Below are 17,384 nucleotides of genomic sequence, written 5' to 3' on the forward strand. Positions count from 1 at the left end.
ACTTTGGCAATCTTTATGATTCATCACGTTATGTTCTAACCTTTGAGATCTTAGATTATTATTTGTTGCTATCATCATTGGCTGAGAGAGTACTTGTTTCCTGACGCAGGCGCCAAAATGCAGAACTGCGTCGTCTGTTTTAAATTGTAATAAAACCACCTTTTGGATATACATTTGGTCTGCCCCCTACTTTTTCTTTTGTCTACACATTTTTGTTCTTTGTTGTTATAGGCATACTTCTGCACACAAGATCAAGGACATTGCCATAAAATGCTTTAATGCGTTTTGCAGTAAGCATTTTCTCATCACTAAGTGTGTGTTAGGGCTTAATGCCCTTTAGTAGAGGATCCATTTATTTTACGGAGGACTAGCCTAGTGCTTAGTGCAGCAGACTTTGATCCTGGGGAACTGGGTTTGATTCCCACTGCAGCTCCTTGTGACTCTGGGCAAGTCACTTAACCCTCCATTGCCCCAAGTACAAATAAGTACCTGTATATACATGTAAACCACTTTGAATATAGTTGCAAAAACCACAGAAAGGCAGAACATCAAGCCCCATTCCCCCTTTCATGCTGCATGGCTTCTTACTGTGGATTTTAATTCTGAAGGCATGCAGTGAAATAACATCCATTCATGTTAACTCATGAACATCATTGCACCTAGGGGCCCTTTTACAAAGGTGTGGTACGGCTATGGCATGGGTAGCATGAGCCAAACAGCACCACTGCAGGGCGCACTGAGGTGTCCCATGGTATTGCTGTGATCAGCGTGCACCAATCCCCATGACAGAAAATAGAAATAATTTTCTAGTGCAGAGGGGTGGAGAGTCGGTGTTCCCGGTGGTAATTGGCTACAGTCTGGCCGTTGCTGTGTGCTGCTTGATTACCTCACAAGTAGCGGATGATCCCTACTGACTGCTAAATAGGTGGGAGTAAGGGCTCAGCCGGTAATGGCCATGCGTTAATTTGGAAATTTGTGCATGGCTATTAATGACACACATAAAAGTTTGGCCATTTTAGAGCCACTCTAAAAAGTGGCTGGAGTGTGTGGGAAGCCCACATGCTAATCACAGTGCTAGTCATTTTTTAGCATGGCTTAGTAAAAGGACCCTTTACTGAGGCCCTCCCAGTCTCTCATGTTTAGCAATTACAGGCAACTATGCACTTTTATTTATTTATTTTGTTTGAACAATTTCTTCCTGATCCTTTGGGCTTTTACATCAGTCAGTGCCAAGCTTGGGATCCAGCATTATACACAGGCAGCAGAATGGGCTGGGTGACTGGGGTCATGGTCTGTCCTACTAATAGAGTCCTTCCTCAACCCTTCAGTTTTTATATTTTCTCCCAAAGCAGGCCAGGGAATCAAATCCAGGTAATCTGCACATGCCCTGAGGCAGCCCATCTGTTCCGTTTTTGTTTATTTTGGTACACTGCTATTATTGTGCAAGATGATAACTACAATTCTTGCATTCTTTAACCTTTAAGGCTCGAGACCATGTCTCACATTCCTAATGGAAACGTTTTTTTTTTTCTTCTTCTTCCTAGGTACAGAAAGATGAAAGAGTACAGGAAATCCTGCCTGGCCTGTCGAAATACCTGCGCTAATTAAACTGCTGATTGGAAACCTGGCACACCACACAGTAAGTATGCAGGCGCATCTGTCTGGAAATTTCAATAAGAACTAATTACAGAAAACAATATTTCAAACAAGCCCAACAAAAGATCAGCCCTGGAGGCAGTTGCGGCACGTTTGTTTGCTTTGGCTATGTGGATTTTACAAGAAAGAGGAATGACTTAAAAAGAAAATAAGCAAAGACATATAAATTTGTGTCTCAAGACAAGGACATTTTGGAAAAATAGGCTTTGGTACAGAAATTGCGCCTGATTTATCAGTGCAAATAGACCGACACATTGAGTTGCAAGTTTGAAAAAAAAAAAAAAAAAAGAGCAATTGATATTCAGCACTGGAACAAAACGTTTCAATAAATGCTCCTCCCCCCGTATCTCCAAAGCCACCAGTTCAGAAAGTGGATTGAGGGGAGGGAGGGAGGAAGAGGAGGTTGGAATGTACGAGCCTTTGGCTGCTAAAAGAAGGGCACTGCTGATTGCTCTTGCACGGATGCCTTCCAGCCCTGTGTGAGCGCGTGTTCCGTCCGTCGCGCGCCCAGACAGAGACGGGGCGAGATCTCCATGACAACCGCCTGGGTCACCTGAAGGAGCGGAGGGGACAGGGAGCCACGCTGAGCCTTTACTCGCGCTCTCCCGCCCACGGGCCACCGAATTGTCTGGGAAAAAGCAGCCTCGCTGAGAGAATGGCTGGCGAAGCGGGAGGCCGCCGGGTCCAGGTAACATCCCTTTCCTTCCGAGCTCGCCGTTGTGTTTACTCCGGGCGGAAGGTCTGGCTCGCGGGGATGATGTCATGCCGAACCAGTTGGATTCTATTAAGGAAGAGGGAGGCAACATTGTAACCTTTCTTTTTTCTTAAGGGGGGAGGGGTGGAAACGCTGGCTAGCCTGGCTGCTTCCTTCTTGAAGGGTTTGTGCAGTTTCTTTAAACGCCCGTCATGTTATTGTTTGCAGCACGGGATTTATTTATACACTTGCGGCCACTTTCCTTCTGTTATCACAAGTTTTGGAAAACTATTTCCCTTGTAGCTTTAATGGATTTCGTGGACCACTTTGACAACACAAGTTGTCATGCTAATGAAGTTAGCTGAATGTAAGGACAGAATGGATGGAGGTCAGTGCCTGAAAGTGTGTCTGGATTCGCTCTTCTGGGATATTGGCCACAGATAAAGGGGCTGCCCGCCCGTACAGTTGCAAATGAACTTCTCACATCAATAGCAGTGCTTTTTCTGCCTATACAGACAAAAATTTGGGGTTTAGGTAGATAGAAAAACCGTAGGAAGTCACCACTTTGACCAGTGACCTATCATCCATCACCAGGCTGAACCCTCCCCCCTCGATTTGCATAGCTACAATTCAGTTCAAGCAGGTCTATTTTAAATCAGATGAAAAGATAAGGACGTTCTCAGTAAGCACTTTCATTATCCATGCAGGATTTCATCGGTAGTACCTAAAAAAACAAACAAACTCCCGTGCATGCGTAAGGTAAAGCGTGGATAGTAATGCTAGTCGCAGCTTGGGTTTGAGGCAAAATTCCTTACAGAAGAAACAGCAGAGAGAATGCCCGAAATGTTACTTAAGGAAAGCCTTCTGCAAATAAGGCTACTGGGTTCATTTGTGGTAATAGCTTAGCACTCATGCCCATATTCAAATGTCCCCTGCCCTTGTTCTGGATTGTAATTGTGGGAGCAAGTCAAGTCTCTCTCTTTTACTGTTCTCTTTTTTTCTTGAACTTTCCGGACAGAGCTGCTTTTGTGTGCCATCAAACAATGAAGGGTGCTTCTGATTGGCTTAAACCCATCTGCTAGCAGCAGTTGAGGACATTGCTCCTGTTACCACTCCCTCTTAGCAGGATGGTAGGAAACGAGAACTGGGATTAATCAAATGGGAATTTGTCTATAATGTTCCTTAAACTCCAGCTGTATGAAACCTCTCCCCGTCCTCCTATAACACCATTCATTTTTGATCATTTTCCAGAGCATTTAGAATCTGTGAGTGGCTGTGGTGTGCGATGGTTGGGGATCTTCTAAAAGTCATTCATTCTAACATCACTTATTTCCTCTAAAGACATATGCTTAACGCTGGTATATTCAGACACCCTTGACTTCGGTGGTGACTTGTTTCACATGGGCTGCTACCCATGATTCACCAGCTTCATCAGTCAATAACACTTTATTTTAATTATTTTAAAATATTTTTAATAGAGAAATGTGTTTAATCATTTATCAGTGTACTTATCTTTGTAGTTGGTAGTCAAATTCAATTTGACTACTAACTACAAAGATAAGCACAGTGATTAATGATTAATTAAATTGAAATTTCTCAATAAAAATAGTTTAAAAGAATGTGTTTATTGACCGATGAAGAAGCTGGTGAATCATGGGTAGTTAGTCCTTGTGAAATGAGTAGAAATGTTAAGTAGTAGTAGTAGGTCAAGGGTAAAGGCTGTCAAAATATACCATATGTCTTTAGATGTATTAGGGCCTCCTGCTGCAAAATTGACCTGTTAAGTTTGATCACTTATTTCCAGACAACTTTAGTGTCTTTTTTTTCAGTTTGATAAAGTGATTGATTAGTATCACTGGGCATAAAGTGGCTTTGTACTGGAGGTGGATATAACATAACATAACTGATCTGTTTTTGGGATCTCAATGCATACGCTTTCTAAATTTAACCACTACTAGCTAGGAAGGACCTTCCTGCATGCACATTGAAGTCATTCAGTATAGGTAGATCAAGTAACATAGTAGATGACGGTAGATAAAGACCTGAACAGTCCATCCAGTCTGCCCAACAATATAAGCTCATTACATATGGTATGAAGTACTACTACTTATCATTTCTAAAGCGCTACTAGACGTACGCAGCGCTTGATTTATCCTTGCTATTTTTAGGGCGTAGACTAAAAGTCTGCCTGGCACTAGCCTTGTAAAATTTCTGAAATTGTTGTCAAATCACCTGAAAAGCATCACTCCGGCCCATCCAAATCAACTCAGCCTCCATCATGGCACAGAACGTAGAAGTCAGCCCAGCACCGATTTTTCTACCTAATCTCGCCTAAGCTTTTTTGGATCCAATCCTAAATAGGTTTCATTGTTTGTCCCACGCATTTTTGAATTCTGTTACCGTTTTCATCTCCATCATCTTCCATAGTACTTACAGTTTAAGGAGTAGTGCTAAAAAATCCACCTGATTTCAGTTGGGGGGGGGAGGGGTGAGGACCATCACCATTACCTAATAAGCCAATGAATAGGTCAAATAGCAGATTGAGCACTTTTGATATGCTTGTAACATGAAAGTAGGTATGGCATAACAATTCCTTTTGAGGAAAAAGGCAGTGTGATTAGATAAAATCACTTTTTTATCTGACCATGTTGTGAACAGATAATCTTGATTGGCTTCACATGACCTTTTGTCTGAGAACTGCCATTATTTAATCATCTGATTATAGAGGTTTTTTCAGATAAATGGATCAGGGCCTGTTATATAATGAATTCCTGGTTGATGGATCTTTCCATAACAGGGCTCTACCATAACAGCTTTTTTTTTTTTTTTTTTTTGAACAGTATATCTGAATTCTAGTTTGTCTAACAGTAATCCACTGCATAATAGTTGGAATTTTGTATCTTCTGAGGATTAGTGGTATTCAGGTATTCTCGTCTGCCATTGAATTTCCACAGTCTCACCTCTCTACAGATAAACTATAGCATATGGTGGTTAGTGAGTGCTCTGTGTGGAGAGGGCATACAGTCAACATTTTTTGTTGTTGTTAATGAATTAGTGTCTTTGGAGACAGAAGATAAGTAAATTTCAGGACTGTGCGGCTCCAATTTCTTTGCTTCAGGAATGTTGTTTGGAAGACGTAATCTCTGGCGATGCTATGAGAAGATTATTTTTACTTTGGTGTGCAGCCCAGATGAGGGACAACAGATTGCTATCAAGTACTGCAGACTGTAACCTTGCAAGAACTATTCTTTTCTTGCTCTCATTTTGACAGTACCAAGAGGAGGAAATAACTCAGTTTTGAGGGCATGCAATTTTTTTTAGCCTTTTTTAGTAAGTCCTATGAAAGGGTCATTCTCTTTCTGAACCAGGTTTTCCCTTAACATCCTCCTGTGATATGTTTGACCTTACACTGATTATCTTATCCTTCCTTTGTTTTCCATACTGCACACTTCTCTTGCAAGCAATCTGTGCAGAGCCCAAGTTTTTCTTCTGTAGTAACATAGTAAATGATGGCAGATAAAGACCTGTACGATCCATCCAGTCTGCCCAACAAGATAAACTAATTCACATGGTATGTGATACTTTTATATGTATACCAGAGTTTGATTTGGCCCTGCCTCTCTCAGGACACAGACTGTAGAAGTCTACCCAGCACTGTTCTTGTACTAAGTTCTGGAGCTAACGTCAAAGCCCCTTAAAATTTACACTGCAGCCCATCCCTATTATTCAGTCACAATCAGGGCATAGACCGTAGAAGTCTGCCCAGCTCCCATTTTGTTTCCCAATTACCAGTGTCGTCACCCAATCTTGGCTAAGATTCCACAGAACCATTCCTTCTAAACAGGATTCCTTTGTGTTTATCCCACGCATGTTTGAATTCCATTACCGTTTTCATCTTCAGCACCTCCCGCGGGAGGGCATTCCACATATCCACCACCCTCGCCGTGAAAAAATTAGGGTATACTGCACTCTAATTCTACCCTGCTCCCTGATTGGCCAAAGCTAAACTTAGACACTATAACATCTAGACTGTGTGTGTATAAGGGAAGAATGCTCTTTTTGTTTAAAGGCAAAGTACCATAATGTCTCCTAACAGGACCAATAGTCCACTATCAACATAGAGGAAGGCACAAATAGAGTAAGAGAAGATAAGAACATAATAACATAAGGAGAAAACACAATGTCTAATCCTCTCATCCCAGCACTTTGCACCCATCCCAACCACACTCAACACCCTAGATGTCAACATTCCCATATCTGACAAACTAAAAATTTTAGGAGTAACATTAGACAACCATCTAACTCTGGAAAATCATGCAAGTGCCACAACAAAGAAAATGTTTAACATGATGTGGATGCTGAAATGAGTAAAATCTTACCTTCCCTTGAGCACCTTCCATAACTTGGTTCAATCCACTGTACTGACCCATGTTGATTACTGTAACAGCATTTTCATTGATTTCAAGGCCCAAATCCTGAAAAAACTTCAGACCACCCAAAACACAGCTGCCAGACTTATCTTTGGTAAGTCACGATTTGAGAGCGCAACTCCTCTCCGTGAAAAGCTCCATTGGCTACCTATTACTGAACGAATATACTTCAAAGTCCACATACTGATTCACAAGATTATCTACGGAGATGCCCCAGGTTACATGTATAACCTTATAGACCTACCAGCCAGAAACGGTTTAAAATCTTCTCGAACATATCTCAGTTTGCATCTTCCTAATTGCAAAGGACTTAAGTACAAGACATATTAAGCATCCAACTTCTCTGTAATAGGCAGTCAAATACTTACCAAGATCCATTCGAATAGTCAATGACCTTCTACCTTTCCGGAAGTTGCTAAAAACTTACCTCTTCAAGCAGGCCTACACAAATAACCTGAATTAAATAATAAGTCCATGTGTACCATAAGACCAATCCAAGAATTCGGAACCGGAATGTACTCCCCTATTTTTCCTTTAACATATCCCTCTTTTTACCCATCTCCACACAATCTATTATATTCTTCTTCCTACCCCTCCCCTACAATTTTTCCCATAATAACTACATGTTAACTCTCATTACTCACCTGCCTCCCATTCCCATATCACTTTCATCCTCCTTTCCTTATCTATCTTACATATCCACACATAAACAACAACCTCTCTACTTATAATATTACCACACATAAATGACCACCTTATTACTTATAATTCACAGTTGCATCCATTCTATATCACTTTGTTAACCTGTTTTACTATGTAAGCCGCATTGAGCCTGCTATTGAGTGGGAAAGTGCGAGGTGCAAATGTTATAAATAAATAAAATAATAACATAAACATTTCCATACTGGAATAGACCAAAAGTCCACCAAACCCAGTATCCTGTTTCCAACAGTGGCCAATCCAGGTCATACGTCTTGCAATGCAAATCCCGTACCAGTTTTGTAGCTTTTCTTTGCATCGCTTCAATTCTTTTTTGTATCTTGCTAAGGATGTAAAAAGAATTGAAGCGGTGCAAAGAAAAGCAACAAAAGTGGTATGGGATTTGCATTACAAGACGTATGAGGAGAAACTTGCTGACCTGAACATGTATACCCTGAAGGAAAGGAGAAACTTGGGTGATATGATACAGATGTTCAAATATTTGAGAGGTATTAATCCGCAAACAAACCTTTTCCCGAGACGGGAAGGTGGTAGAACTAGAGGACATGAAATGAGGTTGAAGGGGGGGCCAGACTCAAGAAAAATGTCAGGAAGTATTTTTTCACGGAGAGAGTGGTGGATATTTGGAATGCCCTCCCGCTAGAGGTGGTGGAGATTAAAACGGTAACAAAATTAAAAAATGCATGGGATAAACATAAAGGAATCCTGTTCAGAAGGAACAGATCCTCAGAAGCTTTGCAGAGATTGGGTGGCAGCACAGTGGTTGGGAGGCGAGGCTAGTGCTCGGCAGACTTCTACAGTCTGTGCCCTGAAAATGGCAGATACAAATCAAGGTCAGGTATACATATAAAGTAGCACATAGGAGTTTAGCTTGTTGGGCAGACTGGATGGACTGTACAGGTCTTTCTCTGCCATCATCTACTATGTTACTATTGGGCTCATTTTCGAAAGAGAAGGACGTCCATCATTCGACATAAATTGGAAGATGGACATTCTTCTCCCAGGGACGTCCAAATCGGTATAATTGAAACCCGATTTTGGACGTCTCCAACTGCAGTTCGTCGCAAGGACGTCCAGAGTTCAAGGGGGCGTGTCAGAGGCGTAGTGAAGGCGGAACTTGGGAGTGCCTAACACTTGGACGTCTTAAGACCCATAATCGAAAAAAACAAGGACGTCCCTGACGAACACTTGGACGTTTTCACCCGGATGTGTTTTTCTTACGAATAAGGCACAAAAAGGTGCCCGAAATGACCACTGGAGAGAATTGGGGATGGCCTCCCGTTACTCCCCCAGTGGTCACTAACCCCCTCCCAGCCTCAAAAAAACATCTTTAAAAGTATGTCGTGCCAGCCTCAGATGTCATAGTCCGATCCATGACAGTGCATGCAGGTCCCAGGAGTAGTTTTAGTGGGTACTGCAGTGCACTTCAGACAGGCGGACCCAGGCCCATACCCTCCCTACCTGTTACATTTGTGGAGGAAACAGCGAGCTCTACAAAACCCACCACAAACCCACTGTACCCATACATAGGTGTCCCCCTTCACCCGTAAGGGCTATGGTAGTGGTGTACAGTTGTGGGTAGTGTTTTTTTTTTTTTTTTTGGGGGGGGGGGGTTAGGGGGCTCGGCACACAAGGTAAGGGAGCTATGTTCCTGGGAGCATTTTATGAAGTCCACTGCAGCCCCCTAGGGTGCCTGGTTGGTGTCCTGGCACGTCAGGGGGACCAGTGCACTACGGATGCTGGCTCCTCCCATGCCCAAATGGCTTGCATTTGGACGTTTTTGACATGGACGTCTTTGGTTTTGAAAATCAGAAACGCCCATGTCTAGGCATGTCCAAATTTAAGTATTTGGACGTCTCTGACAGTATTTTCAAAACGAAAGATGGACGTCCATCTTGTTTTGAAAATACGGGTTACCCCGCCCCTGGATTTCGCCGTTTTGCAAGGATGTCCCTTTTGAAAATGCCCCTCTGTGTCTGCTGGTCTTATCTTTATCAAACATAATTGCTGCCTGGTACACAGACTATGGTAAAGTGATGTATATGTATATGCTCTCTTGGTAAAATTTCACTAAGAGTCCTTTCAGAATAAATAATATTACCCTTAGGATCAGCTTGTCTTGTCTGCTTTTGGGTTCTTGGTGGCTGAACCTCCCTCACCAGAAGAAATTGGGTCATTTACCACCATAATGCTGTCATCCTGAGATTTTAGATGTGTTTTCATCTGGTTACCAGCAGGTTCTTGAGCTGATTTGTCTTTATAGAATTTGACAAATATGGTTGTGCTTCATCCTGAGTCCTGACTGACATCTTACTTTAATGTCTGATTCTATTTTATGCAGTGAGGCCTATGCATAATGTTTCAGTATGAAGTAATGCAGAAGTACTCTTAACTAACGGGTCCTTTTACTAAGCTGCGGTAAAAAGTAGCCTTAGCACACCCTTATTTGGGATTTCCCACTTGCTATGGCCATTTTTACCACAGCCATAAAAAAGCCTTTTGTGTATTAATGACCATGCGCTGATGTTTTAAAGCAATTTGAGAACGAGTTGTTTATTGATTACTGTGCGTCAGTCTAATATAAAGCAATGAAAGGAAAACGCCTCAAAAAGCTCCAGACACAAATATCCTTTTCATGATCAACATAAAAATACATTTCAGAGCTTAGAATTCTTACATCGCAACAGCTGCTAAACTTTAATCGTATAATCACTCAAAAATGTTGTACTTCAGCTTTCTGGCTGCAATGCTGGGAATTCTTTCCTGAGTCAAATATCAAAATGTACCCATGGCTGACGATGGCCTTGTTTCGCCAAGCTGCATCAGGATCAATGGATTTTTAAACACTACTGAAAAACTCCGGCTGGCTTCAGGAGGCACCTGATCCGTTCACAAGCCATTTTTATGAACGGAGCAGGTGCCTTCTGAAGCCAAAGCCAGCCGGTGTTTTTTGGCAGTGTTCAAAATCCGTTGACCCTGATGCAGCTTGGCGAAACGAGGCCATTGTCAGCGATGGGTACATTTTGATATTTGACTCAGGACAGGCTTACCAGCATTGCAGCTGAAAGCTAAGTACAACATTTTTGAATGATTATAAGATTTAAAGTTTAGCAGGTATTGTGATGTTTAATAAAGAATTCTAAGCTCTGAAAGGTTTTTTTTTTTAATATCGATGAAGCGTTATAAGCTCGGAAGGATATTTGTGCCTGGAGCTCTTTGAGGTGTTTTCCTTTAATTGGTTTGTATTAGACTGCTGCGTGATAATTTAAGAACGAGTTGTTTGTTTATTGCTTTATTATTTGAGTTCTTGCCCCATTATTTGTTTGAGTAATGCATGTGCTGATGTTGCCAGTAGTGTGTGCCCATTTTGTAAAATTGTAGGGGTGGACCATAAAATCTTCATAACCAAATGTAATGCAACTCAGTTTATTCAGCACCAAACATGTACATGTTGAATAAACTAAGTTTTTTTATTCAACATGTTTTAGGAGGCTTGAAAGAGCATGGAATAAAATAAAAGATGAATACACACTTAATGCATGGAAACAAACGCAAGGAAAATACAAATATGCAATAAGACAAACTAAAAGGTCATACTACAGAACCAAAATAGGGCCAGACTACAAAGACACGCATAAACTTTTACAACCCGTGAACAAACTACTAGATACCACACCGGTTACCACAACCAACACAGATACCCCATCAGCAGACAACCTTGCTAAATACTTCAACGAGAAAATTATAAAATTACGAATCACGTTACCACTCAATACCACCGACCATGAAAAATTCATTGACTGTCTGGACCCAATCCCCGATGAATATCCAGCTGACTGAACCTGGACAAACTTCGCTCTACTTACCGATGATACCGTCACCCAAGCGATCAACAGGTTCGCCAAATCCCACTGCAAACTGGACATATGTCCCAATAACTTAATAAAATCTGTCCCTCAACGCTTCATAGTAGACCTCACGTCACACCTAAACTACATGTTACAACATGGACTCTTCCCTAAGGATAAAGGAAACATATTACTCACCCCAATACCTAAAGAGCCAAAGAAAAAACCAAACAAACGACATAACCAACTACTGGCCAGTAGCATCTATCCCTCTGGCAGTCAAACTAATGGAAAGAATGGTAACCAAGCAGCTTCCCGACTACTTAAACAAATTCTCAATACTACATGAATCACAATCAGGATTTCGATCCAACCACAGCACCGAAACAGTACTAATCACTCTCTCAACCAAATTCAAACAAGCAATTGCAACTGGCAATAGTGTACTTCTTCTACAATTCGACATGTCCAGCGCGTTTGACATGGTAAACCACAAAATACTATTAAACATCCTAGAATACTTCGGGATTGGAGGAAGTGTACTTAGCTGGATCAAAGGCGTCCTAACCGCAAGAACATACCAAGTGATATCAAATTCGAATACATCACCATGGAAACCAGAATGCGGAGTACCCCAAGGATCACAGCTTTCACCGACCCTTTTCAACCTAATGATGACACCTCAAGCCAAATCACTATCCAACCATGGCCTTAATTCTTACATTTATTCAGACGATGTCACGATTTACATCTCGTTCAAACATGATCTAACAGAAATCACAAATGAAATCAAACACAGCCTCCAAATCATGAATTCATGGGTGGATTCATTTCAATTAAAACTTAACGCAGAAAAATCACAATGTCTCATCCTCTCATCACAATATAACACGAACAAACCCACCTTTCTTCCCAAGGGAAATATTCCGCAGCCTGGTACAATCAATGGTGCTAAGCCACCTAGATTACTGCAATGCAATATATGCTGGATGCAGAGAACAAATCATTAAGAAACTCTAAACTGCTCAAAACACAGCAGCCAGACTCGTATTTGGAAAAACGAAATACGAAAGCGCCAAACCCCTAAGAGAAAAACTACACTGGCTCCCACTTAAAGAACGTATTGCGTTCAAAATCTGAACCCCTGGTTCATAAAATCATTCACGGCGAGGCCCCGGTCTACATGTCAAACCTCATAGACTTACCAACCAGGAACACAAAAAGGTCAGCACGCACATTCCTGAATCTCCATTACTCCAGCTGCAAAGGACTAAAATATAAATCAACATATGCATCTAGCTTTTCCTATATAAGCACGCAATTATGGAGGAGTGGCCTAGTGGTTAGGGTGGTGGACTTTTTTCCTGGGGAACTCTGGAACGGAGTTCGATTCCTACTTCAGGCACAGGCAGCTCCTTGTGACTCTGGGCAAGTCACTTAACCCTCCATTGCCCCATGTAAGCCGCATTGAGCCTGCCATGAGTGGGAAAACGCGGGGTACAAATATAAATAAATAAATAAATAATAAAATAATGCACGACCTAACAAACTTCTGACAATCACTAAAAACTAACCTGTTCAATAAGGCATACCATAATGATCCATCCTAAATACTAGACAACGAAACTTACACCAGAACTGGACAAAACCGAACTCTCTATACCTGACTGCTTCATTTACTTTGTCACTAATGAACTTTAACGCAATACCACTTTATTTCTCATTCCGGAAATGAATTCTCTATACTTGATTCCTTATTTAATCTGTCACTTATGAACTTTAATGCAATACCACTTTGTATTTCTCATCCTGGAAATGGCGATCGCCATTACGGAATGATGTAAGTCACATTGAGCCTGCAAATAAGTGGGAAAATGTGGGATACAAATGCAACAAATAAATAAGTGTGCATTACATTTGGCTGGGAAAATTTTATGGTCCACTCCTACTCTTTGGCTTTCTTGTTTGGATTTTACGTAGGGGTCTTTTTCCTTTACCTTTTGGGTTTTGTTTTTGCATTTTATAATATTACCACATGTGCACATACCACTACCATTTTGTAGAAAGTAAGTGCTCACGCAGTGTCTGGTTAGTGCAGGAATGCCCACTCTCCACCTCTGACATACCCAAACATTTTTTTAGTACGTGGTCAGCACACAGTTTGAAAGTTATCACAGGACGACTGAGCACATCCCACAGTATTCCATTCTTAGCTGCATTAAGCATGCATTAGCGCCTAATGCAGCATAGTAAAAGGACCTCTAAATGTAGCCTTTGGTTGTGAATAAGCATTTCTACATAGACTTAGGTGTTTGATTAATAGGAAGTTGCAAATCTTGAAAATACTGTAGTACAATTTCGGATTCCCTTCCATTTTTAATATCAGTGGAAGGGGTGATTGACAGATGCTAAAATGTCAGTGTATATTGTGGTGGCTGTTGCTTTTTTTGTTTTGTTTTTCCAAGCCTATCTGGCTAATAGGAAGATGCATGTAAAAACATTTTTTTGGTTTTGGGTCATTTTTGTACATGTTCCCTAATTTTCCAAACACTTATTTTTTTCAACTAGTTTAAACACATTTGTTAAAAAAAATGATGCTATAATTAAAAAAAAGTTAATGTGCTTTAATTCATATTTTAAAGTGTGTTAAATTGAATTAGTGATTACTAAGGGGTCCTCTTCTAAGCTGCACTAAAATTGGCCTTAGCAAGCCCTTATATGAATCATTCCCATACACTAAGAATATTTTTACTGCAACTGTAAAACTGACCACCTTTAGTTATTTTCATTAATAGTCATATGCTAATTTTGAATTAGCACACTGCCATTTTCAAAACTTACCGCCACCAGTTTTATAGATAGTAAGGGCTCTCAGGTTATCTTTGAGCTAACCAGTAATGGCAAACTTCTACAGTCTGTTCCCCTGTGCCCCAAAAAGGGCAAGGACAAATCATGGTCAAGTATACGTATGTAGTATCGCATCATACCTTATACTGAGTTTATCTTGTTGGGCAGACTGAATGGACCGTACAGGTCTTTATCTGCCGTCATCTGCTGTGTTACTTTGTATGAGGTAATTAGTTAGTGAAGGACCTCCTGATATGCCCCTCAAAAATTTTTAGTGGGCACAAATGCAAAAAATACTACATAATGCTTTAGTGTGTCCCGTGAAGGGCCCCTAAATATATTTTTAAGGCATGGTAATAGAGTGTGTGTGTTAATATCATCCCTAATTCAGGGGTGGGTAACCTTGATCCTCCAGGTTTGCAACCCAGTCAGGTTTTCAGATTTCCCCAATGAATATGTATGAGATCTATTGGCATTCAGTGTCCATTGTATGTATATTCATGGAGAAATCCTGAAAATTCAGCTGGATTGCAGCCCTTAGGGCAAGGGTGGGCAACCTCAGTCCTCAATTTGTCTCCCAGTAAGGAATACTACAGCTTAATTGCATGCTTCATGAAGAAAAAAAAATGGTTCTACAGTTTCTATAGGAAATCTGCTAGTTATTAGTTTCGTAGAGTATCCACTAGTTTTTCAGTCATTTGGAAAGGTTAAATAACATTTAATTGTTCTACTCCACTCATGATTTCATAATACTCTCTGCTTTCTTTCTTCAAGGCCAAAAAACCATAACCTGTTTAACATTCCTTCACAATGGATGTATTTATCCTCTATCATTTTAGTCACCTTTCACTGAACTTTCTAGTTCTGCTATATTCTTTTTAAGATGGGTGAACAGAACCTCATACAGTGCTGAAAAGTGAGATCTTACCCTGTATACAGAAGCATCTTCTCAGCTTTTGTTTTTGCAGGTTTTTTTTTTTCTTTGTGTGGGGGGACGGGACAGGAGAGAAGCAAAGTTGAATACTTTTCTCAAAGATATGAAGGTTGCCCCAGAGCTATCTAGAAAGTCATACTTTATACTTATCTTTTGCTTCTGTGCTGACCAGTTTCCTCTCATGGCAGTCTCCTACAACTTTTCCATATCATTAAAACTGAAATAAGATTCCTATTCTTTCAGCTGGGCTGGGCAATTTTTAATGTTCCATGTCCTCTAGTGAACATTTTAAGAACGAGATGTGCTTTTGACAGGTTTATTTACTCATAACTGTGATTTAAGTCAGTTCTTCAGCTTGGTTAGCAGATGGCTCTGACAAAAAATGCTGGGAGATGTTCGTGAGTCAGTCCTGAGATCCTAGTAGGCACAGGTTATTTCAATTATATGTCTCCAGAGCTGGCTGTTTTAGTGGGATGTCATTTTTCTTTTTACAGTACCTGCCTGTTGTACCTTGTTAACTTTTTGCATTCAATCTTCATCCTATTTATTAAAACTTTTTTTTTAATATTGTTGTTAAGTCCTGTCAAGTCAATGTTGACTAAAGTTGTCCCTCTGAATAGTTTCTCTCGGTCTTCATCAGGCAGCTCATCATAGATGAGTGGCACCTACAGCTGTTGTTATTATATTGATACATCATGTTGCTGGTCTTCGCTTTTGTGCTGTCCTTCAACTTTGCCAATCATGATGTCTCTTCTCTAATGATCATTCTCTTTGACTTTCACACATCAGATGCATCTTTGTGAAGTTTTTATCATTTCAGTTTCCAAGTAAAGCTAAGATTTGATTGCCTCTAATATCGATTGATTTGTTCTTTGGCAATCCAAGCTGTACACAATACTCTTTTTCAGCACCATAATTCAAAGGCATAGATTTTCTCTTGTTTTGTTTCTTCACTGTCCAACTTTCACATCCATATGACATTATTGAAAATGCCATGGCTTGGACAGGTTGTATCTTTGTATGCAAAGATATGTGTCTGCACTTGAAGTTCTTGTCTAGGTCCTTCACTCCATAGTTGTCCTACCAAGTGCGAGATACATCATTGGATTTCTTGATTGCTTTACATAAGTATTGCCATACTGAGACCAAAGGTCCATCAAGCCCAGCATCCTGTTTCCAACAGTGGCCAATCCAGGTCACAAATACCTGGCAAGATCCCAAAAAAGTACAAAACATTTTGTACTGCTTATCCCAGAAATAGTGGCTTTTCCCCTAGTCCATTTAATAATGGTCTATGGACTTTTCCTTTAAGAAGCCATCCAAACCTTTTTTAAAACTCCACTAAGCTAACCACCTTTACCACATTCTCTGGCAACGAATTCTAGAGTTTAATTACACATTGAGTGAAGAAAACTTTTCTCCGATTCGTTTTGAATTTACTACATTGTAGCTTCATCGCATGCCCCCTAGTCCTTTTCTTCAAGCTGAAGAGCCCTAGCCGCTTTAGCCTTTCCTCATAGGGAAGTCGTCCCATCCCCTTTATCATTTTCGTTGCCCTTCTCTGCACCTTTTCTAATTTCACTATATCTTTTTTTGAGATGCGGCGACCAGAGTTGAACACAATATTCGAGGTGCGGGGTCGCACCATGGAGCAATACAAAGGCATTATAACATCCTTATGTTTGTTTTCCATTCCTTTCCTAATAATACCTAACATTCTATTTGCTTTCTTAGCTGCAGCAGCACACTGAGCAGAAGGTTTCAGCGTATCATCAACGACGACACTTAGATCCCTTTCTTGGTCTGTGACTCCTAACGTGGAACCTTGCTTGACGTAGCTATAATTTGTGTTCCTCTTTCCCACATGCATCACTTTACACTTGCTCACATTAAACGTCATCTGCCATTTCCTTGTCATCAACAGATGAATCCATTAACTGATGGGTTATATCCACCTACCAGCAGGTGGCGATAGAGAACACTGAAAAACCACAGTGACCTTGGATGGCTAGCCCCTTCTGCCTTCAGTATATCTCTATCTCCCAGCAGGTGTGGACTGTCGCTTGATTAGCTCCTGGATTTCTGCCTGGGGGGGTTCCTGTGCTTTGCCAGTAGAGCGGGGGTGTTGTGGCTGGTGGTACCCACTTTAAAGGCATACTTGGTTTTGGTCCCTGTCCCTGCCATACCCCATCCCCCCCTACTTCCGGAGTCCCTCTGTTGCTGCCTGCTTCCAACTTTCCTCACAGTATTTAAAA

General features: G+C 40.9%; 1 protein-coding gene across 3 annotated transcripts in view; it reads left to right on the forward strand.

The window, feature by feature from the left end:
* The first annotated feature begins 1,605 nt into the window (after positions 1-1,605).
* The window catches only part of ST5 (suppression of tumorigenicity 5), a 670,601-nt gene continuing 654,822 nt past the window's right edge, over positions 1,606-17,384 (forward strand). For 2 of the 3 annotated variants that reach the window (XM_030201019.1, XM_030201022.1), the window contains exon 1: positions 2,067-2,344. The gene's annotated coding sequence lies outside the window, so the exon portion shown is untranslated. Of the gene's footprint in view, positions 1,640-2,066; positions 2,345-17,384 lie in introns of those variants that run through there. The other variant, XM_030201020.1, reaches the window with a different exon arrangement.

This window comes from Microcaecilia unicolor, chromosome 4 (genome assembly GCF_901765095.1).
Source record: "Microcaecilia unicolor chromosome 4, aMicUni1.1, whole genome shotgun sequence".
Taxonomy (NCBI): domain Eukaryota; kingdom Metazoa; phylum Chordata; class Amphibia; order Gymnophiona; family Siphonopidae; genus Microcaecilia; species Microcaecilia unicolor.